General features: G+C 47.4%; 1 protein-coding gene across 16 annotated transcripts in view; it reads right to left on the bottom strand.

Annotated features, from left to right (window-relative positions):
* The window catches only part of LOC142503947 (beta-1,3-galactosyltransferase 2-like), a 90,229-nt gene that overhangs the window by 33,167 nt on the left and 32,555 nt on the right, over positions 1 to 24,507 (bottom strand). For 2 of the 16 annotated variants that reach the window (XR_012804138.1, XM_075616926.1), the window contains exons 3-5: positions 15,127 to 15,244; positions 12,869 to 12,934; positions 10,806 to 10,831 (exon numbers count right to left, since the gene is read on the bottom strand). The gene's annotated coding sequence lies outside the window, so the exon portion shown is untranslated. Of the gene's footprint in view, positions 1 to 1,022; positions 1,480 to 10,805; positions 10,837 to 12,119; positions 12,299 to 12,868; positions 12,935 to 14,222; positions 14,352 to 15,126; positions 15,245 to 24,507 lie in introns of those variants that run through there. The other 14 variants (XR_012804140.1, XM_075616927.1, XR_012804135.1 and 11 more) reach the window with 12 other exon arrangements.

Here is a 24,507-nt window from a genome sequence, read left to right as displayed (position 1 = left end):
GAGTCCTGCTGTTCCCTTGTGTGGTAACCCCACTTAACAAACGCTTGTTTTTATATTTATTGATGTACGCAGAACTTATTATCTTCTAGTAAAACTAATCATTTAAACTGTATTTCACTATGTGCGTTGTGCGCCTTGTCTTTTCTCCATAAGGGATTGTCTGGTGATCGTGGTGTCTACTTTGGTCTCTAGGGAATTGGTGCGTTCAACAAGAGAGGAGATCTCAACTTTCAGATCTTTAACTGCCGTTTGCAATAAAGACTCAATTTTATTGTAAAAGAAAAGCAAGTCAGTCTTGGTGGAGAGATTTTCAATCTCCACACTCGGCTCAGAGTCTGATTGTTCTGTAGGGAGGGCCTCTTCTAAGTCAGCGTTATGTAGGGGTGACCGGCCTTGTTTTTTGAAGTACTCTCGCAGCTCACTCTGATTTTTTTTCTTTTTGGAAACTTTGATGATTTTTGAGGCCATAGTATCTGTGTCTCGGATGAGATATGGTTTATATTTAGAGAGTTGTGTTAGACTAGTTTGCTGTCATAGATTGAGAGAAGGAAGCCAGGGGTGTTCATGGAGCATAGGTTTCAATACGCCATTCTAGCTCGCTCTACTCAGGCTCAGATGTTTATAGAGCCCTTTCGTTGGAGGGTACATGGTCACACGTGGGGCATCCTAGGGATACTTTCCCCCCCATGCTTGCGTTTTTATTTACTTAGAGTACTTATATCAGATTTTTGGTTTGTGGAATTTGGCTTTGTCTTTAATATTTATTTATTTTTCTTCTTTTCCCAGAACCAGTCTGAGCCGTGTGATTTTCCACTGTGTCTTAGAGGCCTTTGGTGGTCATCTTGGATAGTGGGAGCAACCTGGGTGGCCTCCAGGTCTTGGTCCCTGTACACCACCGTGGGCTCAGGCTTGTGTGTAGGGTGGGGGGGGGGGGAGGGGATGGGCATTGCTGTAGCTAGGTTGCCTGGCAGAGGGCTTCAGTTTGGTGGTTAACTGGGTGGGGGGGGGGTGTGCAAGGGATACCCCCTTCTATTGGGGCAATATGGCTGCTCCTCCACGGTGGGGACTCCCCTCTGCTTTGGCGTGATGTTCCCTAACCGGGACCTACTCACACCACCACTGGCCCCCCCCTCTGGGATCGCCAACCCCAGGCCCCAAGGGATAACTTGTGCCGCACACCGCGGCTTCAAACCTCTGCTCCCCGCCTCAGACATGCTCACCTTGAAAGCGTCGGGAGTCCATCTGAGCTCCGTGGAAGTCTCGGGGGAGTTAATCCGCTTCAGGCACTCTCCGCCTATTTCTGTGCAGCCTGCAGAGGTTAGTAATGCCGCATGAGTCTGGCGGCCATCTTTGGCGTCCCACGGGTTCTTGCTGCAGGCGCTTCGTGCGGATGATCGGCAGCGGGGGGACTCCGGAACAGGTGAGAGCCGTAACACCACTCAAGAGGGCTAATCTTCAGGGGTTGGGGGCACCCGCTGCCTTTTTGGGGGGAGTTTCAAGGTTATTATTGCCCTGTTTGGCCAGGAATCGAAGAGCTGAGCAGAGACGCGACTACCCGGTTCCACGTCTCGGCCACGCCCCGTTCAATCTTTTTTTAAAGATATCTATTGTATCTGCCATCACAGACTCCATGGGTAATGAATTCCACACTGTAACTGCCCTTACTGTAAAGAACCCTTTCCTTTGTTGCTGGTGAAATCTCATTTCTTCCAACCTTAAGGGATGACCCCGTGTCCTTTGTACTGTCCTTGGGATGAATAGTTCTTTTGAAAGCTCCTTGTATTGTCCCGACTATATTTGTATATCGTTATCATATCCCCTCTTAGGCCATGATTATAGTCTGCGCTGGTGTCGCAGACGCCCCTCGCCCGAGCGATGTGTGAACTTGGCTGCAGGGGATTGGGGAAGCGTGGCAGCAGAGCGGCTGACGCGTCACGAAGCTGGTTCGCCCTCATTGGCTGAAACACTCACGTGACGCTGAAGTCACGCGAACGCGCTTCAAAATACAATTTTTTTGTCTTTGCAAAACGCTGTCCCGCCATACTCACTAGGGGCGGCCGCATAGGGATTAGCCATGTGTTTGTTACGCGCGCCAGCACAATCTCGCTGAGTATAATCTCAGCCTTAGACGCCTTTCTAATGTACATAAATAAATAATAAATAAAATAAATCTAATTTAGGTAGCCTCTCCTCATAAATCATATTGTCCATCCCCTTTATAATTTGGTGACTCTTCTCTGTACTTTCTCTAGTTGCATAATGTATTTTCTAAGGAGTGGTGCCCAAATTGTACTCCCTATTCAAGGTGTGGTCTTACTAATGCTTTGTAAAGGGGCATAATTACGTTTACTTCCCTTCTAGCCATTGCCCGTTTAATGCAAGATAAGATCTTGTGTGCCTTTGCAGCTACTACATGACTTTGGGCACTATTGCTAAGCCTGTGGTCTACAAGCACTCCTAAATCCTTCTCCATCAAGGATTCCCCCAATTTATCCCCATTTCATTTAAACCTCATCTGCCATTTACCTGCCAAGTTTCCAATCTATACAAGTCCTTCTGGAGAGAAATTACACCCTGCTCTGATTCTATTACCTTACACAATTTAGTATCATCAGCAAAGATGGAGACTTGGCTCTCTGTGCCAACCTTAAGGTCATTAATAAACAAGTTAAAAAGCAGGGGTCCCAGTACCAATCCCTGAGGTACTCCACTCACTACTTTAGCCCAACCTGATAAAGTTCCATTTATTACTACTCTTTGTTGTCTATCATTGAATCCGTTTTTAATCCAGGTGCAAATATTTTAACTGAGTTCAATTTGCTTTATTTTGTACATTAACCTTGTGTGGAACTGTATAAAAAGCCTTATTTCCCGGTTGTGATCTAGCTCCCATTTTAAATATAGGCACCACATCTGCTTTATGCCAATCTTGTGGTACTGAGCCTGTGGAAATGGAGTCCTTGAATATTAAATGTGATGGTTTGGCTATTACTGAACGTAACTCCTTGAGAACTCTTGGATGTATGCCATCGGGGCCAGGTGCCTTATTTACTTTAATTTTATCAAGCTGCCTATGAACTTCATCCTCAGTTAATCAATTGTTCATTAATATGGAGGTTGTGGCTTCCTCCTGCTGCACTATGATTGGAATTGATTCTTCCCTGGTAAACACAGAGGTAAATAATTTGTTTAATACCTCTGCTTTTCCCTTATCTCCAATAATCTGCCTACCCATCTCACACTGAAAGGATCCTATATTTTCTTTCCTAATCTTTTGTTATTAAGGTACTTAAATAACTTTTTAGGGTTGACCTTACTTTCCATTGCAATCCTTTTTTCATTATCCATTTTTGCTAATTTGATTGCCCTTTTTCAACATTTGTTACGTTCCTTATAATTCTGATACGATGCCTCCGTCCCTTCTGACTTCAAGAATCTAAACGCCTGCCTCTTCTTTTCCATTTCCCCCCTGTGACAGCGTAAACAAAAGCCACTAGTTATATGCCTGGAAAACCTATGTCTAGTCTGCAGTGCAGCACTGAGTAGGTTAACTTCAGCTGGGAACCTCAGGACAATTCGTTGGATCCCAGCTGCCTAATCAAGGTGTGTTAAACCCAGGCTATAGACACCACATGGATGTTGGTTGTTGATGAGAGAGGAGTAAGCTGCTGCTAAAGAGATTTCCTGATACAAGGTCTGATAAACAAAGTAACTGAATTATAAACTGTCTGTCTCCTGCTTAGAAAAGGGATTGTTGCCTGAGTTACACACTGTCTGCTATAGAGAAACTGTTTCGTTTTGTTTTTTTGCTGAAGAAAAGCTATTTTTGTTTTGTGTGTTGTATATCTGTTAAGGCTAAATAAATAAGCCTTGGCAAGAAACCCACGTGTATAGTTGTATGTACCCTGCAACATATGGTGTCAAGAATTGGGAAGGATTTTCAAAGGCCCCTGCAGTTAAAGGGCCATACACACACATACACACAAGAATGAAAAAAATGGAAGAATTTTTTTAAGAGTTTTTGTGCGAGCAGACCAGACAGCAGGGACAGTTAATGCAGGAGCAGGCTCGGCTGCAAGCAGAGAGAGATGAAAGACTTTTGCAGCAGCAAACCCAGCTCCTAACCCAGCAGCAGGCAGCACAGGAGGAGCGAATGGCCAAGCTGCTGACCCAATTCCAGGGGTCTGCTAGTCCAGAACTTGCAAGCAGACCCCCGATACTCCTGAGGAAAATGGCTCCGAACGAGGATCCAGAGGCTTTTTTACTGACTTTTGAAAGAGTTGCCGAAGCTCAGGGCTGGGCTGCAGATCGCTGGGCAACTGCTTTGGCCCCGCTCCTCATAGGAGCAGCCCAGGCCTCATATCAGGGTCTCCCAGCAGATCAGGCAATGGACTACCGCCAAGTAAAAGCCGCCATACTGGATCGCTTAGGTCTGACCCCAAAGACCTACCGGCAGCAGTTCCGGAACATGAAGTACACCGCTAAGATGAGACCCCGGGTCCTCGCTCAGTGATTATTGGACTTATGTACGCGCTGTATACAACCGGAGGAGTGCACTAAGGAGGCAATTCTTGAGCAGGTGGTTTTGGAACAATTTCTACAAATAATACCCCCTTCCCCACGCTCGTGGGTAAAACGCCACGCTGCTGAAACCCTAGCTTTGGCGGTCCGACTCGTGGAGAACTTCCTTGGAGCTGAGCAGCAGGAGAATGTCCTGGACCCGACTCCACCGGCACTTGCGGACGCCCAAAGAGGGAGGTCGGATCAATGGGGAACCTACGGCCCGTCACGGAACCGCCAAGTCCAAAGGAAGGAGCAGTCGTTCCAGCAAGGACGGGGTCCAAATGCTGGTCCCCGCCGAGACCCTCATCTCCTTCCGGTTGTCGGCTCATCGCAAAGTGAGAGGAACTTCCGAGGACGTCGCCCACAGGACCCACCAGATGCCTGGTCTCCAGTAACCGGTCCAGCAGAGCGCTATCCACAGCCCCCTCCTGCGAGGGAACCCTCTCCATGTTCTGCCTGCGGAAAACAAGGCCACCGGTATGTGGACTGTCCACGGATGGATTGTTCATTCAGCAGAACCGTCGCCTCGGCTTTTACTGGGGAAAATTACAAGTCCTGGCTACTTCCAGCCCTGATTGGGGGAAAAACCGTTCAGGCCCTTGTAGATTCGGGCTCTGGGAAAACTCTGGTCCTCCAGGAACTGTTACCGCTCAACGTGTGTTCTTTTGACTCCCCATGGAGCATAGAATGTATACACGGTGATGTAAAACGCTATCCGACGGCCAAAATCCGGCTACAGGTAAAAGGTCAGGAGGCTTACCTCGAAGTAGGAGTCGCTCCTTGGCTCCCTGCCCCCGTTGTGCTCGGTCGGGACTGGCCTTTCTTTTCGGACCTAATGGCCCCAGTCCTTCACGAGGAGCCTCCTTCTAGGGCTCAGGAGAACCCTGGCAAACTGTTCCCCTTCTCGGCAGACCTTTTTCCCAGTAGACACCGGGTTCAAAAGACTCGGAAGCAAAGACGCTTGGACAAACAGGACTGGTTGCAGAAATCTGGGTCTCAAGGTGACCATTCTAGTAGTCAGAGGTCACAAGTGATGGCTGGGGATGGCCAAAGGGAGGGGGATATGGGCCCTGGAGATTTACTAGACCTGTATCTCCCTGACTTTCGCTAGAAGCAAAGGGAAGACCCAGTCCTTGCTAGACAGTATGACAAGGTGATGAAAATTGATGAACAGATTTTAGATGCACAGGGGGTGATAGTATTCCCCCATTTTGAGCTATCAAATGATATCCTATATAGGGTGAATAGGCAGACACAAACAGGGGAGGTCACCAGACAGATATTGGTTCCCAAGGCGTTTGTTAAATCTGTGTTCACTCTAGCCCATACTGTCCCTTGGGGTGGTCACCTGGGCAGGGATAAAACATTGGACCGTATTTCATCCCGATTCTATTGGCCAGGGATGCATAGTGATATTGCTAAGCTATGTGCAGCATGTCTGGAGTGCCAGCTAACTAGTCCAAAAGGACAAAAACTAGCCCCTTTGGTTCCTCTACCGTTGGTGTCAGTTCCCTTTGAGAGGATTGGGGTAGACTTGGTAGGACCTCTAGAACCTTCTGCGAAAGGACACAGGTTTATCCTTGTAATAGTTGATTATGCGACAAGATATCCTGAGGCGTTCCCCCTGAGAACAGCAATGGCGAAGCAAGTAGCCAACAAGTTGTTGGAACTGTTCTCACGGGTTGGACTTCCCCAGGTTTGTTGACAGACCAAGGTACAAATTTCATGGTTAAACTGATGCAGGATGTCTTAAAGTTACTAGAGGTCAAGTCTGTTCGGACATCGGTCTACCATCCACAGACTGACGGATTGGTGGAAAGATTTAACCGAACTCTAAAGGGGATGCTCAGGAAATTTGTAGATTCAGAGAAGAGAGCCTGGGATGAACTTCTCCCTTTTCTGCTGTTTGCAATGCGGAAAGTTCCCCAGGCCTCCACGGGATTCTCTCCATTTGAATTACTCTATGGCCGCCAACCCCGGGGTATCCTAGACCTCCTAAAGGAGTCCTGGGAGGAACAGCAGTCCCCTTCTAAGAATACCCTGCAATATGTACTAGACCTTAGGAAGCGCCTAGATGTGGTCGGCCATTTTGCCAGGGAGAATCTTAGATCAGCCCAGGACAGTCAGGAGAGACATTACAATCAGAATGCTCGCATGAGAGTGTTTCACCCAGGAGACCAGGTGATGTTATTGTTACCCAGTTGTGAGAGTAAACTCCTGGCCAAATGGCAGGGCCCATTCAAAGTACACCACCGTACGTGTGATGTGGATTATGAGATCGCTCAACCAGGGTCCAGGAAGGGTAAACAAATTTACCATGTGAACTTGCTGAAACCCTGGAAGATGCAGCGGTCTCTATTCATCCACCCGGTGGAGGAGGAAATGGACTTGGGTCCTCAGCCTCCACGGGAGAACATCGAGAGTGACGATAAAATCCCAATGGGTAAACAGTTGTCCTCTGAACAAAAAGGGGACTTGTTAGCAATAATTACTCAATTCCAGGATGTTTTTTCTGACTTACCAGGACAAACTAACTTAATTTCCCATGCAATCGAGACAGCACCTGGGGTAAAAGTACGTTGCCGTCCTTATAGGTTGCCTGAAAGTCGTAGGGCTCTGGTAGAGAAGGAGGTACAAGAAATGTTACACTTAGGAGTGATTGAGGAATCATGAAGTGAGTGGTGTAGTCCACTAATTATGGTCCCTAAACCCGATGGGAAGGTAAGATTTTGTGTGGACCTCCGAAAGGTCAATGCGGTATCCAAGTTTGACGCATATCCGATGCCAAGGGTGGACGAATTAATTGACGCCCTTGGTAACGCGGAATATATATCCACGTTGGACTTGACAAAAGGATACTGGCAAATACCCTTAGAGGAAAAGTACAAATGCAAAACAGCCTTTGCCACTCCCATGGGTTTATACCAGTTTGTGACAATGCCATTTGGACTGCATGGAGCCCCAGCCACATTTCAGAGACTCATGGATAAGATACTGAGGCCCCATAGGACTTATGCCGCAGCCTACCTAGATGACATTGTCATTTATAGTAAACACTGGCGGGCCCATCTAAATAGGCTGAAAGCGGTCCTCAAATCTCTAAGAGAGGCAGGACTCACAACCAACCCTAAGAAATGTGCCTTGGGTAAAGCGGAAACCAAATACTTAGGGTATGCAGTGGGAGGTGGAAAAGTAAGGCCACTAGCCGACAAGGTAGCTGCCCTGAAAGAAGTTCCGACCCCACAAACAAAAACGCAGGTACGCTCTCTGCTGGGTTTAGCAGGGTACTACCGGCGGTTCATCCCCAACTATTCGGAAGTGGCAGCCCCTTTAACGGACCTCACAAAAAAGTGTGCCCCTACACAAGTGGTGTGGTCAAGGGATTGTCAGAGAGCCTTTCAGGACATAAAAAGGTGTCTATCAGAGGGTCCCATGCTTAGAAGCCCAGACTTCAACAACAGCCCTTTTATAGTGCAAACAGATGCATCAGAGATAGGGCTTGGGGCAGTGTTGTCACAACAGTTTGAGGGAGTTGAACATTCTATCCTTTTCCTGAGTAGGAAATTGTTCCCAAGGGAAATAAACTACTCAGTGATTGAGAAAGAGTGCCTCGCAGTAAAGTGGGCAATCGAGGCTTTGAGGCATTACCTGGCAGGAGTCCATTTTACTTTGGTGACGGATCATGCTCCACTGAAGTGGTTAAATAGCATGAAGGATTCCAATGCTAGATTGACTAGGTGGTATATGGCCCTCCAACCATTCTCATTTGAGATTCAGCATAGGCCGGGAAAAGAGAACGCAAATGCTGACTTCTTTTCTAGAGAAGGGGTGGATGGTCAGGCTTCAGCCGTGCGTAGCCCCAGCCACACACTAACAGGGGAGGAATGTGACAGGGTAAACAAAAGCCACCAGTTATATGCCTGGAAAACCTATGTCTAGTCTGCAGTGCAGCACTGACTAGGTTAACTTCAGCTGGGAACCTCAGGACAATTAGTTGGATCCCAGCTGCCTAATCAAGGTGTGTTAAAACCCAGGCTATAGACACCACATGGATGTTGGTTGTTGATGAGAGAGGAGTAAGCTGCTGCTAAAGAGATTTCCTGATACAAGGTCTGATAAACAAAGTAACTGAATTATAAACTGTCTGTCTCCTGCTTAGAAAAGGGATTGCTGCCTGAGTTACACACTGTCTGCTATAGAGAAACTGTTTAGTTTTGTTTTTGCTGAAGAAAAGCTATTTTTGTTTTGTGTGTTGTATATCTGTTAAGGCTAAATAAATAAGCCTTGGCAAGAAACCCACGTGTATAGTTGCATGTACCCTGCAACACTCCCCTACCTGTTTATTTAGCTACATTGGTTTAGACTTATTTATTTTATATTTATTACTCAAGGGTATACACTGATAATTGTGCTTTTCTATCAATGTTTTAAAGACTGCCCATTTATCTTCTACATTTTTCCAGCAAAAACTTAATCACAAATTATTCCTTGTAGATTATTCCTCAATTTATTAAAATCTGAGATTTCAACTGAGACCGTGGTATGATCACTGTTTTGAAAATATTCCCAGACTTGAATATTTGTTATTCTACATTGTTTGATATGATCAAATCCAGTATTGCCCCTCTCCTGGTTGCTCAATAATTTGGGTCATATAATTGTCTTTAAGCACCCCCAAAAAACTGTTTCCTTTTGCTGTAATGCTAATCTCATTGCCCCATTCTATGTCTGGATAATTAAAATCCCCCATTATGCAAACATGACCCAGTTTTGATGCCTTCTCCATTTGCAAAAGTATTTTAGCTTCCTCAATCTCACCGATATTTGGTGGTTTATAGCATATTCCCAAAAACATTTTCTTTGTACTTTTACCTCCGCTGCTAATTTCTATCCACAAAGTCTCTACATTTTCATCATTCCCTTCATAAGCATCTTCCCTTATATGTTACATTAATTTTGCAACTATAAATGTACTTGCTGTTAATCACAGCCGTCCACAGGGGAAGATGGTAATGTCCAGGGAAGGAAGAACCTAACCATAACCAGAGAAAGAGGGAGTGCTGTCCGTTCCCCACTGCCTGACCCAGGGTGGTCCCACTGATTGCTGTCACAGCCTGTTTGTGAGTATATTACAGGCATACCCCGGTTTAAGGACACTCACTTTAGGTACACTCGCGAGTAAGGACACATCGCCCAATAGGCAAACGGCAGCTCACGCATGCGCCTGTCAGCACGTCCTGAACAGCAATACTGGCTCCCTACCTGTACCGAAGCTGTGCGCAAGCGGGGAGACTATAGAGCCTGTTACACATGCGTTATTTACATCAGTTATGCACGTATATGACGATTGCAGTACAGTACAAGCATCGATAAGTGGAAAAAAGGTAGTGCTTCACTTTAAGTACGTTTTAGCTGTGCATACATGCTCTGGACCCATTGCGTACGTTAATGCGGGGTACGCCTGTACTTTTTTTTATTGAATATTGTTATAAAGCAACCTGCACTATTTTTGTGTCCTCGAGGTTTCATATATGGGAATCTCCTGTCCCTGTCCCTCCACACTTATACATCTGGTTGTGACGGACGTCGCCACGAAAGTATTTACACAAGCTGGTTACTCTACACAACCATATGTAGAAGCACATGCACACCGCTGGTAGGTGCTGGAGGGGGGTACTTATCTGCCGGTGCGCTGTATCCAGGGAGGTCCAGACATCCCAGAGGTACTTGAGCAAAGGAATGGGAGCAGGCACACGGTCTTTCTAAAGGTGCAGTTTATTGTGCCACCAATGGCACAATAAACTGCACCTTTAGAAAGACCGTGTGCCTGCTTCCATTCCTTTACTCTACACAACCGCACAGCCAATATCCCTCACGGAATATGTAAGTGAGCAATTTATTCCTTAACAAATTTCACTCATTTTGAAAACGTTATTGCACGATATGTGTGTTTTTCTCATTTTTTTATATGCACCTTAATACTGTATGTGTGCGCACCTGATCTTCTGTTCCTACAATAATATTGTGTTAAACCTATGCTAATGAGATGTACCCGCATACATACACTTTCACTCCTATACAAACACATTTTACACACACAGACACACACACTCCGATACATACACTCATATTTGTACAGGCACACATTGCCACACAATTAGACACATGCTTGCATGCATAGATATAAGCACATATGAACACACACACACACACACACACACACGTTACATATAGGTACATACCTCTCTGTATCCCAAGTGAGGAGTCGCTGCGCTAGGACAGGAGACAAACAAGCATCAACTTCTCCACAGCAGCTCAAATAAAGCTATCGCACACTTACACCCCTCCCTAGCTCACTTACCCTCCCTCACACATTTGTACATGCAGCTCAGATATAACTACCACTCACTTACCTCCCCATCTCACTTACTCCCCTTCCTTGTACACTCACACTCACCCCCTCCGTCACACACTCTGTACATGCAGCTGAGATATAATAACTGCTCACTAACCCTCCCTCACACACTGTACATGCAGCTCAGATATAACTACCACTCACTTACCCCCCTCACTCACTTACCCCCTCTCCCTCTCTCACTAACCCTCCCTCACACACACTGTACATGCAGCTCAGATATAACTACCACTCACTTCCCTCCCCTCCCCTGCTCACTTACTCCCTTCCCTCACTCACTCCCCTCCCTTGTACACTCACACTCACCCCCTCCCTCGCACACTCTGTATGTGCAGCTCAGATATATCTACCTCTGACTTACTCCCATCTCTCGCTCACTTACCCCCCTCCCTCTCTCACTTATCCCCTCCCTCTCTCACTTACCCCCCACCTTCGCACACTCTGTATGTGCAGCTCAGATATATCTACCTCTGACTTACCCCCATCTCTCGCTCACTAACCCCCCTCCCTCGCTCACTTATCCCCTCCCTCTCTCACTTACCCCCCACCTTCACACACTCTGTATGTGCAGCTCAGATATAACTACCCCTCACTTCCACCCCTTCCTCGCTCACTTACCCCCCTTCCCACGCTCTGGTAGTTATATCTGAGCTGCATGTACAGAGTGTGTGAGGGAGGGGGGTAAGTGAGAGAGGGAGGGGGGTAAGTGAGAGAGGGAGGGGGGTAAGTGGTAGTTATATTTGAGCTGCACTGTACATGCAGCTCAGATATAACTACCACTCACTTATCCTCCCTCACTCACCCCCTCTCTCACCTAACCTCCCTCACACACTCTGTACATGCAGCTCAGATATAACTACCTCTAATTTACCCCAATCTCTCACTCACTTAATGTACCCCCCTCCCTCGCTCACTTACCCCCCTCCCTCGCTCACTTACCCCCCTCCCTCGCTCACTGTACATGCAGCTCAGATATAACTACCTCTCACTTACCACCCTCCCTTGCACACTCATCCCTCCCTTCCTCGCACACTCTGTATGTGCAGCTCAGATATAACTAGTTACTGTATGCCTATTAATGAACTAATTAGCCTATTAAAAAGGTCCCTGTCACTTTGGAGACCATTTGAAAACACCAATGTTATTGCCTTTCTCAAACTCATTTATTGATACTCAATGCATTGACGCGTTTGGCTGCTTTGGTTCCTTTGGAAAGTAAGAGAGATTGGGGTCCTTCCATTGGGGTCTCTTCATTTGGGAGCGGGGGTGTTTCTATCAGACAAGAGTTTACTTAACTTCCATTCTGACCCTGTTAGTAGCCTATAAACAGAAATAGAGCATTCATCCACAAACTGGACCCCTCGCTCGTGCCAAGATTCAATGGTCAAATAGAAATCTACATGTTTTCCTTCTATAGGAGCGATATGGTGTGTGTGTGTGTGTGTGTGTATATATATATATATATACAGTGTATATATATATATATATATATATATATATATATATATATATATACAGTGCATATATATATATATATATATATACAGTGCATATATTATGTCTTCCTCGACCACGTCATCACTTGGGGATCACGTGGTTTCGACTGGCGCTTCCCCAAATTCTCCCTAGTTATCTTGTACTGCAGGGGTGCTCAACTCTAGTCCTCAGGACCCCCAACAGGTCAGGTTTCAAGGATATCCCTGCTTCAGCACAGGTGGCTCAGTGTCCCATCTTAGGCACAGGTGGTTCAATCAGTCTCTGCTTCAGCACTGGTGACTCAATCAGAGGCTTAATCTTCGACTGAGTCTCTGATTGAGCCACCTGTGCTGAAGCAGGGATATTGAGGGATTTTGAGATTCTTGCAATTAACCAGAATGTAAATCTACTTACCAAGGGACGCAAACTCGAAGAGTGGAGAGGAGAGCTCGGTCCAAAAACAGATTCTGGAGACGATAACTAGAGGCAAAGGTACACAGAGAGACACAGGAAGATGTAATCATATTTAGAACTTTATAGTCAAACCATTTAACACTGATTGGTTACCAGGTCACATTAGTTTATTATTAAGCCACGCACAAGATAACAATTTCAGGCCAATGTACGTGAGCTTGCGATATGGGGAGTGTTGCATCTATAATAGAATAGGTTGTATTGTTCTATGCACTTTAGCATTGTCTGTGAAATCTCATTTTGACCACAGCCTGTACATGTAACACATACCATTATATTACTCAAGGTTTCTCACCATAGAATGAAAAAATTAGGATTAGTTTTCTTCTCTTTCTTTCTAGTCTCCGGTTACAGGAATCAGCAGTACAATAGCAACCTAAAGTTACAGTATTCTGATCTCACTTATACATATCTACACAAAATCCACCGCACTAGCGTATTGTAGGGACAAAGTGACATTTTCTACAGTTGTTATTGAGAAATCCGATTAAAACTTGAAGCAGTTTCATGGCCTGCGAGACGCTCCCCCGGCCCTCAAAGTCCTACCCATAAATACAACTCTTACACAGCTGTCTGTAAGTTAAACGGCTTCTATTCAATACCATAAGCAGCTAACCCTGCCAGAGTGCTCCCCAAACCGGATAAGGCCAATCCTGCTCAACCATGGCCCGCAAAACCCTAAGCCGATAAACGCACAGCACTGGCGGCTCAGATAACTAATCAGCGAAAATGGGCTCCAGGTACCCAAACTACAATGAGTCTTGCCAACTCGCCACTAAATACCACCACTAGGCATCAGCGTGTCATAGAGCCCCATCTGGCAAGGTTTCCCAGCATTCTCCCAACCAGCCGCCATCAACAGGACTATTTAACGGCCCTTAAATCAGCCCCGGACCTCCAGACAAACCAGGACCTTTTCCGACACATCCTGGATGGTAACGTTAACCAAATCCAGGCTGAGATCGGATAAATGCCCACCGTCTGGCCGTAACAACCCATCGTTAACCGAGTCAAAATCACCCTACCACCTAACTGCAACACAAACTTCCCAATGGCCTTACTAATTTTCTTTCTACTCCTCTTGATGGTCCGAGCTCCCCTCCAAACCTTTCTATGCACAATGTTTGACCAAACCACTTGCAAATTGCCAAGCCTGTCTTGAACCATAGCTAAATCCCACTTCGCTGAGACGGCGTCATTAAACCTGACGTGGAAGAGACCTGAGAAGGTCTCTCATCCCTTACAAAAAACAAAAACCCTAGCAACAGCTGATCCCACTTTAAACCTCTCTTACCCAAACCAAAAAAACGCAGCTTGATCCTCGAGCAACCTCAAGTTCCTCCCATGAGGACAAACTTCCGTCCGCCTTTCCGTCCAATGGACATATGGATCCCCGATAATCCAACGTCAGGGGCAACAACACCTAATATAAACCAGGAAACAAAATAAAGCAACGTAAATACCTACACTAACAAAGGACGATCATAACTGCCAACACGGTTCAACTTCCATCTCCTGATCCGCCGCATCATGTCGACACCTAAACCTACACGGAAGAACTGGTTACCAAACTGAGCACTATCTAAACCCAAACTAACGAAACAGAGCTGGAAAAGATGCTGAGAATGGGATCTTGATAAGGCCTCACCCCTGGCCTGCACCAGTTAAAGGCCAGGACAGGGAGGCCTGACCTCCAGGAACTCCACAAGACTCCTGACCAAGACCAAGCTGCCACTGAGACCGCCCAACCTGATCCATGAACCCTGGCGATCATTTTTTGACCTGTGCTGATGTGATTGGATCTGCAAACTACATCTTCAAAAGCCAAACCGGCTCCCCCTTTCTTAGTTGTGCAGACCAGCTCGCTTATACGCCGTTCCTCAATCTGCAAAGTGACTCGGTCACGCGCAACAGACCTTCAAGCACACGGCTTCCGACTATCCATTACAGCCAAGATCCTCTTTAGCCCGGCAACTGTGCTGTGTACTACAAAGTCCTTTGTAGGATCCCTGAAACCTAGAAGCTACGTAAAAAAATGAAACTCTGGCCAGCTTCCTTTCCACTGATCTGCCCGCCAGACCTTATCCTTAAGCACCAGAACGTTACCAGGGCCCGACCTCAGTGACTTCAACTCAGCCCCAACTACCACGCCAGATTACGATACTCCCACCAGGCTGCCATATAAGCTTTCCAAGTACCTGGTTCGATAGACGCCCGAATGATCCATCACTGGACCGCCACGAGGTCCAGCAATCCCGGGATGTAGCTCTGCTCGTCTCGATCTGTATTGGGGGCCCACTTCCTGAACTCTTCTAGCTGCATTAGAGACAAAGAATCCGCAACACAGTTAGCAACACCAGGAACATGCCTCGCCTGAACAAAACAAAATACAGAGACAGTGCTAAAACCGGAGGGGAACATCCACCACCCCCATTTTGTCAGTCCAGAAAACGACTTTTCTATTGGCGAGCCGATGGCCCCATAACCTTAACAAGAATGACTAAGGGGAACAAATCTAGAAAAGTCAGATTTCTAACAAAGGAAGAATTAACCAAAACTTCCAGCCAACGCTTACGCAACAGGTCCCCTTAAAGGAGGCCCTTGAACCATATCGACCCGGCTGCATCCATAAAAAGCTGGAGCTCTGTGTTGGATGTCGGTCCTTTCGAATGCTGGCAGTTATACAGACACAATGGTGCTGGCACTTCACACATCTGCCGTAGCAGCCGCTAGGCTTTTCAAGAAGAGAAACAAAGGCATAATTCTGTTCGCAAAAAACAGCTGGCCCAACAAAGATTGAAACTGCCACTGGGAAGCCTTCTTAATTGTCATGAAAAGTTTCAGGCACCTGACAAGGGCCCAAGGTTTGTCCTCAAGGAGCCTGTACGCTATCCTGACAGTATCAATCTTGATCCCCAGAAAACTTAAGACCGCTGCAGTCTGATCAAAAGTAGCGTAACTCACTGAGCGACGCTCAGGATGTGACCGGTGCTTGATAAGATGGAAAGCCCCCTTTCTTGGGAACAATGCTCAAAGGTGATAAAGTCAGGAAAACGGTTGGAATGGCCTCGCCTTCCTACCAAACGCAACCCCATTACAGATATTCTCCCTAGCAATGTCCCCCTGCACCTTGACCGACCTCAAATGCCTAGCTTCCAGATAACCTGGGTTTTCTTCACTGCATCCAGAAACCCAACTTGTATCTCATACACCTGATGAAGTGATTTTTAATCACAAAACGCGTAGGGTTCATTTTTGCATGCTGTGTCCTTCGGATCTGCTTACACTCCACACACTGCGAACACCCACTTGAAGACAGTTTGAAAGGTGGATCACAGGGTGGCTGCACTTACACCGGGTCGCGCCCCAAACAGGCAAGCACGAGAAGGACATTATCGGACATGCAGATTTACCACAGCGGGTGCCACACTTCCCCAAAAGTGTGAATGCCTTTTTATATCTTACCAAATGTGAGTTGAATGATAACCTGTGGTTTTTTAAAATGTTTTTAATAAATTGAATGGCACTATAGAAGCGTTCTCTGCGCTTTCCTCTCTTTTTGTTCTAGCCTTCAAATAATCTGGGTTTTCTACCAACGGAATCCAGAAAGCCAACTCATAACAGGTTGGCTGCCTCTTTATTTGGGTGAAGATCCAGCCAGCAAACTGCCTTTTGCAGAACACCGTTGAAAAGGCTTGCCCCCTGGCTGCCCTTGCAGGTTCCCGTGCAGCATCCACGAGGTGATTGATGCGGCACAGTTAACCATGATTTAAAATGGCAGCAGGGAATCAGTCTGATCCCGACGTGGAGGTGAACTAAGCTGCGTGTTCCGAGGCTGTGCCGGAGACACCTGAGAATGAGGCTGGGGCCTAACCGAGCGGGAAATGTAAAAGTGTGTCAATGCTGCGGGACTGCGAGTCGCCGGAGAAGAGGAGAGCAGGACTTCTCTGCGACAAATTTGAAAGTGTTCAGCAGCGTATTGTATCAGAGAGGTCTGGACGGTCCCTACCCCACAGGAGGGAAGCAAAACCTAGGTAAGCCTTGGAAGTGGTGCCTGACACCTCGGTAGCTAGGATCCACCCGTGTGTTGGTGAGTGTACGCTGTGTTGGTGATTTTGTGCTGTGTCTGCTGGCTCTGGACAGAATAAGTACTCTTTATTGAACTGCTTTGTCCTGTCTGGTGCCCTGATCCAGTGAAAGAGTTCTGCTCTCTCGTGGCAGACACCTGTTCATTGAAACTGTATGTATCGCTGATCTACCAACAGCATGTTCTACTGCAGCACCACCTGTGTATAGTGTAACATCTAATACGAGTATGGCTGCTTTCAGGGACTTCTAGAAGTGTCTCTGAATCTAGGGATTGCGTGTATACTTGAAGAAGAAGCTTTTCTCTTTGATTATTTCCATATACTCCTTCCCGGGCGCCTCCCCCCTGTATGATTAGAACAAGGCTGCAGCAGGAGCTCACTTCCTCTTTCTGTACTCCTTCAAGCTGTAAGGAATATAATAAATGGGCGAATAAACAAGTTTACAAGCATGTTTACAGTTTTAATGGTACTAAAGAAGGAGCGGCTCAGTGAGTCAAGACACTGTCGGCTCCTTGTGACCTTGGGCAAGTCACTTTATCTCCCTGTGCCTCAGGCACCAAAAACATAAATAGTAAGCTCTGCGGGGCAGGGACCTGTGCCTGCAAAATGTCTCTGTAAAGCGCCACGTAAAACTAGCAACGCTATACAAGAACATGCTATTATTATTGTAATTATATTAAACTATCAAGGTTAATTAGTCCCTGAGTCACCTCAGCAGATAACACTTCAATGTGAATCGTGTTCCTTGATGGGAGACTACAAAATACATGGTCCATATTCCAAAAGGTGTGAGTTTAAAGCAGCCGTCCAAGTTGCCATTTTTCTATTTTTATTTATTTTTTCCCCTTTAATATGCGCATCAATACAATCCACACAATAAGTCATTGGGTATGTTGCCGATCGATCTGTTCTCCGGTGATTGATCGGTGAAGATTCGGCTCGGGGGTTCACTAAATGGCTGTCAGTGCAGCAGAAGAGGGTGGGCAGCAACACTTCTCAGCACTAGGGACACTCCGTAGGTTAGTAAAATGAATTAAATCACCATACAGGAGAGATGCAGCTGATACGTGCGAGCAGAAGAGGACCAAAGATGTAAAGTTATGTGGAGAAGATCACGTGACCAGGCAGCCACTAGATACAATTGGTGCACTGATAGAGAGAGGGCAGGGCTCAAAAAGGAGAGTGCCAGAGCGTGTTTTAGAAGAGGAAGGGGATGTGACTTTGTAAATGGTTGCTATAGAAACAAAAAATGCTTGTTACATTATAATACATAAAAAAAGTCAGAGTTGTTGTTTTTTTTAAATGCTACAAGTATTTGCTTATAGTACAGAACTGATTTATGAAATAAAAACACATGTAGGATATTGCTTGGTCTGCAGCTTTAAATGGTAAGAAACCACTTTGCTGCAATAAACATTAATACTATATTGGTTTCTGTCTTTGTGTGCCCTTTGTTCTTTCCACGTTACCTCACTGGGATTAATAGCTAAGGGAGACTTTATTGCAGCCTTGTACATGAATATTCCCTGGCAGCAGTCATTTTAGTGTATTGTAGGAATTAATAACTGGTATTATTTAATATTCACTATTTACTATTATATCGTACGCAGATTGAATTATTCTTTACACGTATTTACTATGCATCAATAACAATATTTGCACAGCTGCTAATTTTCACGCCCTTGGTATATCTTTATAATGTAATTTCCTTATATTGGTCCTTTAAAGATTGAACAAAATGTCTGTTTTTAAACATTGCATCAACGTTTGCTAATTGTGTTCCCGTATTTGCAATATACGATAAAGAACCATAGGCACTCCGTCTGAGAAATCAATAGAATGGGTGCAAAACCTGTATGGTAAAATAGGCAATACGATACCGCATGTAGACGAATATCAAAGGCAGCACTCCAGATGGTTGTCAAAAATAATGTATTAGTTCAACAAGACATCATTCCAACGTTTCGGTCCGCGAAAATGGAAATATTCCTGTATGCTCATGTGCATGTCTTAGGCAGGTCTGTAACCCCGCCATTCACCATTATCACCCAGCACACAGCACTTCCACTGCAGCAAGGGATTCTGGGAAATGACATGCAAATGGGCACACAGTGTCACCTTTTGCTTCAAAACCCTGACCTTGGAGCCTGTGAGGAAGCTCCCCTTCCCTCCCCCAACCCACATATAAATAAACACACAACAAAGGTCTGGAGGTACAAAGGCCACGGCTTTATTTACACAAATAAACCCTGGTAAGTGCCAATCCTGCCAGCGTGCTCTCCCCCCGGGTAAAGGCCGATGGCAACCCAACCACGGCCCGCACACCCACCAAGCTGGGCGTCCTATGGCACCCCAACCACGGCCCACACACCCACCAAGCCGGGCGCCCGATGGCAACCCAACCACGGCCCGCACACCCACCAAGCCGGGCGTCCTATGGCACCCCAACCACGGCCCACACACCCACCAAGCCGGGCGCCCGATGGCAACTCAACCACGGCCCACACACCCACCAAGCCGGGCGTCCTATGGCACCCCAACCACGGCCCACACACAAACCAAGCCGGGCGCCCGATGGCACACCAACCACGGCCCGCACACCCACCAAGCCGGGCGCCCGATGGCACACCAACCACGGCCCGCACACCCACCAAGCCAGGCGCCCGATGGCACACCAACCACGGCCCGCACTCCCACCAAGCCAGGCGCCCGATGGCACCCCAACCACGGCCCGCACACCCACCAAGCCAGGCGCCCGATGGCACCCCAACCATGGCCCGCACACCCACCAAGCCGGGAGCCCAATGGCACACCAACCACGGCCCGCACACCCACCAAGCCGGGCGCCCGATGGCACACCAACCACGGCCCGCACACCCACCAAGCCGGGAACCCGATGGCACACCAACCACGGCCCGCACTCCCACCAAGCCGGGCGCCCGATGGCACACCAACCACGGCCCGCACTCCCACCAAGCCGGGCGCCCGATGGCACACCAACCACGGCCCGCCCTCCCACCAAGCCGGGCGCCCGATGGCACACCAACCACGGCCCGCACACCCACCAAGCCGGGCGCCCGATGGCACACCAACCACGGCCCGCACACCCACCAAGCCGGGCGCCCGATGGCACACCAACCACGGCCCGCACACCCACCAAGCCGGGCGCCCCATGGCACACCAACCACGGCCGCACACCCACCAAGCCAGGCACCCGATGGCACACCAACCACGGCCCGCCCACCTACCAAGCCGGGAACCCGATGGCCCGGCCGTTAAGCGATACTGGGCCCAGGGAATCAGGCACAAATGAGCCCTGCCCACTCGCTACCCCGAGCCACAACAAGGCTTTAGGTGTTATCTGCACCATAGAGCCCCCGCTGGCAAGGTTACCAAACACCTACTCCCCCCCCCAACAGCCGCCGTGACGTAGGCAACACATGTCATGCAGTGCCCACCTCAAGCATGGCAGACACAGTTACATAGTTACATCGTAGATGAGGTTGAAAAGACATACGTCCATCAAGTCCAACCCACGCCAAATCCAGACAGATACTCCATCCTGTATCCTCACCTACAGTATTTTGATCCAGAGGAAGGCAAACACAAAACCCCAGTGATATAACCTCCCATTATATCTCATAAGGGGGGAAATTAATTCCTTCCTGACCCCAAGAATTGGCAATCAGATTACTCCCTGGATCAACATCCTTTCCGTGTTTACTTATTTCTGAAAAGAAGAAAATACAACATAATGTACAATATATTATACGATTGTCGTGGTATTACCCAAACAAAGGGACGGGTGGGAACTTCTTTTCAGGGAGCAGACTGCCCTCCCCAGCGCTCCTTTGAATCCCCTTAGCTCCGCCCCCGTGACACTGGGGAAGGGGAAACAGCATGCAATTCTGCCAAGCTGGAGGGGGAGGGGAAGCAGCACGTGAACCGGCACCAAAGGTGTGGGGGAGGGAGAGGGAAGAGAGGGGAGCTTAGCCCGTGTGGTCATGTGTCCCGTCGCTGAGGAGCTCCAGGCTGCTTTTGTAACATGGTTCCCTATAGGCTTAAGCTTGCTGCATGGTCACAGCTTTGAGCACAGCCAGGGTTAACGTGCATACCCAGAAAACCCACCCACAGACAGCCGTTTCGACCTTAAGTTATGGTGAGACCCATTAACAATATATATATAAAAAGAGATATTCATTTGTATTCCTTCTTTTTTTCGTGTTCTCACAACCCAGGGGGAGCATAAAGGAAAAAACAACAGAGAAAACACAAACTAAGTGCAGACTGTAGGTTAATAGTTAGCAATGTGCAGTGAAACTTGGCTCTCGTGTGCAGCCTACTCACAAGATAGCAGTAAGTTTGGGGCAGTGACAGGGTCTGTGGAATCTGTATTGTTGTACAGGTGTAGTCAGGATACCTCTCACGTTCATCAGGTGGATGGGAACATGGAAGAGTAAAAAGAAATCTCCATGGTGCAGATCAATATAAAAAGGATTACTTTATAATGTAGTTTAAAAAAATGCGCACTTACAATAACACAATCAAAAACAAGCGTTTAGCACTGTAACAAGTGACTCAGGAGTGTCAGGGTATGGCCACCGCTCACCGCAGCTGCTTGTCCGCTCCACGCTATGGTGATGTTGGAGTCACCTCCAGGGACAGGCCGCACTCCCGTTTGCATCCGTTGGAAGGCAGGCTCAATCACCTCGCTGCTGTTGTGAGTCCCCTAGACGCCGGGTGGATCACCTCCAGTGTATTTTTCGTGGCGATACGTCACTTCCGGTTTGTGCTGGGTCCCGTCGCGTCACTTCCGGCACCAGTTTGTGTTTTCTCTGTTGTTTTTTTCCTTTATGCTCCCCCTGGGTTGTGAGGACATATATCGATCATCTGGGACCAGTGAAGACAGTCCCTTCCAGAGGGTTTGAGCAGGGGTTACAACCTTATATACACTTTTTTTGCACTATCATTGGTCAATTAATTCACGCACTTGATTATTATAAGTATTTATTATTCACTTATAGATTGGTGATCACCAGTATTGTTTCAGCGCCTGTTTCACATTATCACCTTATCACATTCCTTCTTTTTTTCGACAATGTTTTAAGTGAATTGTAAGCTTTTGTTGCAAGTCTTTTCCATTTTTCGTATCAATATCCGTACGGCATATCTCCAATGGGGCTTTGCGTTACGATACTCTCAAGTTACCGCAAAGAATGTTGCTTCGATATATGTTAACAGATGTCTTATTCGTGTGCAAATCACACGGTAATGGCCGTTTACCTAACCGCGCTGATCCTCCCTGTGAGCGCACGGGAGTAACGCTGCGATATTTAGCACCTTTCAAAAGCCGGCGTTACTCACATCCAGACTCTGATTATCAGAGCATTATTTCTGGGAATAGTCTGCAAGCAATAAAATGAGTATCGGACTTAACCCTTTCATTACAAAACGTTACACGCGTCATACAAATATATAGATTAGGGATCATATTAAACTCTGAAACATATTGTAAAGTATATTATGGTTTTTAGTGGTTAAAGTGATATGTTTGTGTGAACTAATGTGGTATATACTGTATTACGTATGGGTGTACAGTAATGTATATCCACACATACCTCAACAATATTAATTAATATTTGTCATGATAATATCATGAGAAATTAAATCTTTTAATCTGGTGCTTCAGGGGTTAATGTAGCTACAGTTTGATTTAGAAAATACAAGATATTGGGTTTATGATGGGCCAAGACGCTTTCTGGGCCTGTCCAGAGCTTCAAAGAGGGCTCCATTGGTGGGTTATCACTTATGGCCCAATAAACGTACAAGATGTGTTATATGGGGCTAATAATCTCGAGATAAGGGCAGTTGTTATACCAGAGATGGGATTAAAATATGGCCCTCTTGACAACTTTATAAACAGGATCCGTTGGACGCCATGGTTTAGTCGCTGGCTGTGTCGGCCCCCAGGTAGTGATTAGCGTTAGGATTAGGGGTTACGGTTAGGTTTGATAAGGTAGAGGGTCAACGGGTTAAGGTTTTAGAGAAAGGAGGTAAGGTTAGGGCAGGGGTTCTCAACTCCAGTATTCAAGACCCCCCACCCCCCACTTCCCCAACAAGTCAGGTTTTAAGGATATCCCTGCTTCAGCACAGGTGGCTGAGTCGACTATTTCTAATGCCCTAGGAGAGGCAGAGACATTGCAAGAGCTGAGCCACTGCGCTCACAGGAGCGTCCAGCGTGGGAGGGAGGGGATGTAAGGGAGGTGGCGTCAGGGAGGGGGTGGAGCCGGAAGGCGAGCTGCTAGAGTGAAGATGTCAGGGAGGGGTGAGGGGGGGGACCGGCCAGCACAGGGTTCTAGGGAGGACAGTTGGGAGCTGTATGGGGAGCTAGGAACAGGACTCACACAGCGATGTGTAAATTAATATGGATGCGAGAGGTTATAAATAAACAGTTTCAAATGCCAAGTATCGCCAAGATTTCCTGCTGCCTCTTGTTGGGAATTATGGGGAAGGTTTCCTGCCTGTTATCTGGTGCAATATAAATAGATTTGCTGAAGGAAGAACCCACATATGCTGTCACAAACCGGATTTAAGGAGTCGAAAGCAGGAGCTGGCTGACGGCCACCATGGCATTTGCACATATAATAAATATGTATGGGCTGTATCACTGTGACCCCATCATTATACTGTGCTCCCTGCTGCCAGAGCTCAGCGGTGAGGAGGCAGATGCTATGATAGTTGGTGTGACTGGTCGTGCAGTATCGGGCACTAGATACACAAATAACTGATATGATGATGGGACAGTTGGACGGAGTTGCCTTTCAAGAGATAAATGAGTGGCCTGATGAAGATATAAATGCCGAAAAGGTGTTCCCAGGAGCGCATGCAACAGCAGAAGTGATCAGCAACAGGACAGGCCAACAACGTGATGCACAAACTGTGCAGTAGGGTGCAGAGGTATATAGTGTCACCAGTCCAAAAAGAGGGCCACAGTGACAGAGTGTAAGGATCCTTGAGTCCTGCTACCCTCGGCGTGCTTCTTGCTTACCTCGGCCCGCTATCGGGTGCTCTGCTTCCCCCACCTCCTGCGGCGCATCACCTGGGCCGCCTACCAGCCGCCGGTCTACGGGCACGCGCGCATCACGCGTGTGTATTAATAAGGACTCCTCTGGCCTCGCCTCCGGGTTGCGCCCACGCGGGAGCGTCATCGGCACGTCATGTATGCGTGCTCGTACCGCGTCACCAGCCTCCGCCTGTAAGCCCTCCCACACCTGTCTCCTGAACCAATCTCAGCAGGCGCTCCTGACGCGCCCCCTCTCGCCTTGTCCACATTGGTCCCAGTATGCCTTATATGCTCAGCCGTTCGTCTGGTTCATCGTCTGAGCATAAACCTTCCTACGTGCGAAGTGGTCACTGCTGTCTTACCTCCACAGTCTGGTCGTGCTTCCAGATCCTTGCTCCTGATACCGCTATTCTGTTCTCCTGACCTCG

The sequence above is a fragment of the Ascaphus truei genome, chromosome 10, assembly GCF_040206685.1.
Source record: "Ascaphus truei isolate aAscTru1 chromosome 10, aAscTru1.hap1, whole genome shotgun sequence".
Lineage (NCBI taxonomy): Eukaryota > Metazoa > Chordata > Amphibia > Anura > Ascaphidae > Ascaphus > Ascaphus truei.
This window is presented reverse-complemented; position numbering and strand designations above follow the sequence as displayed.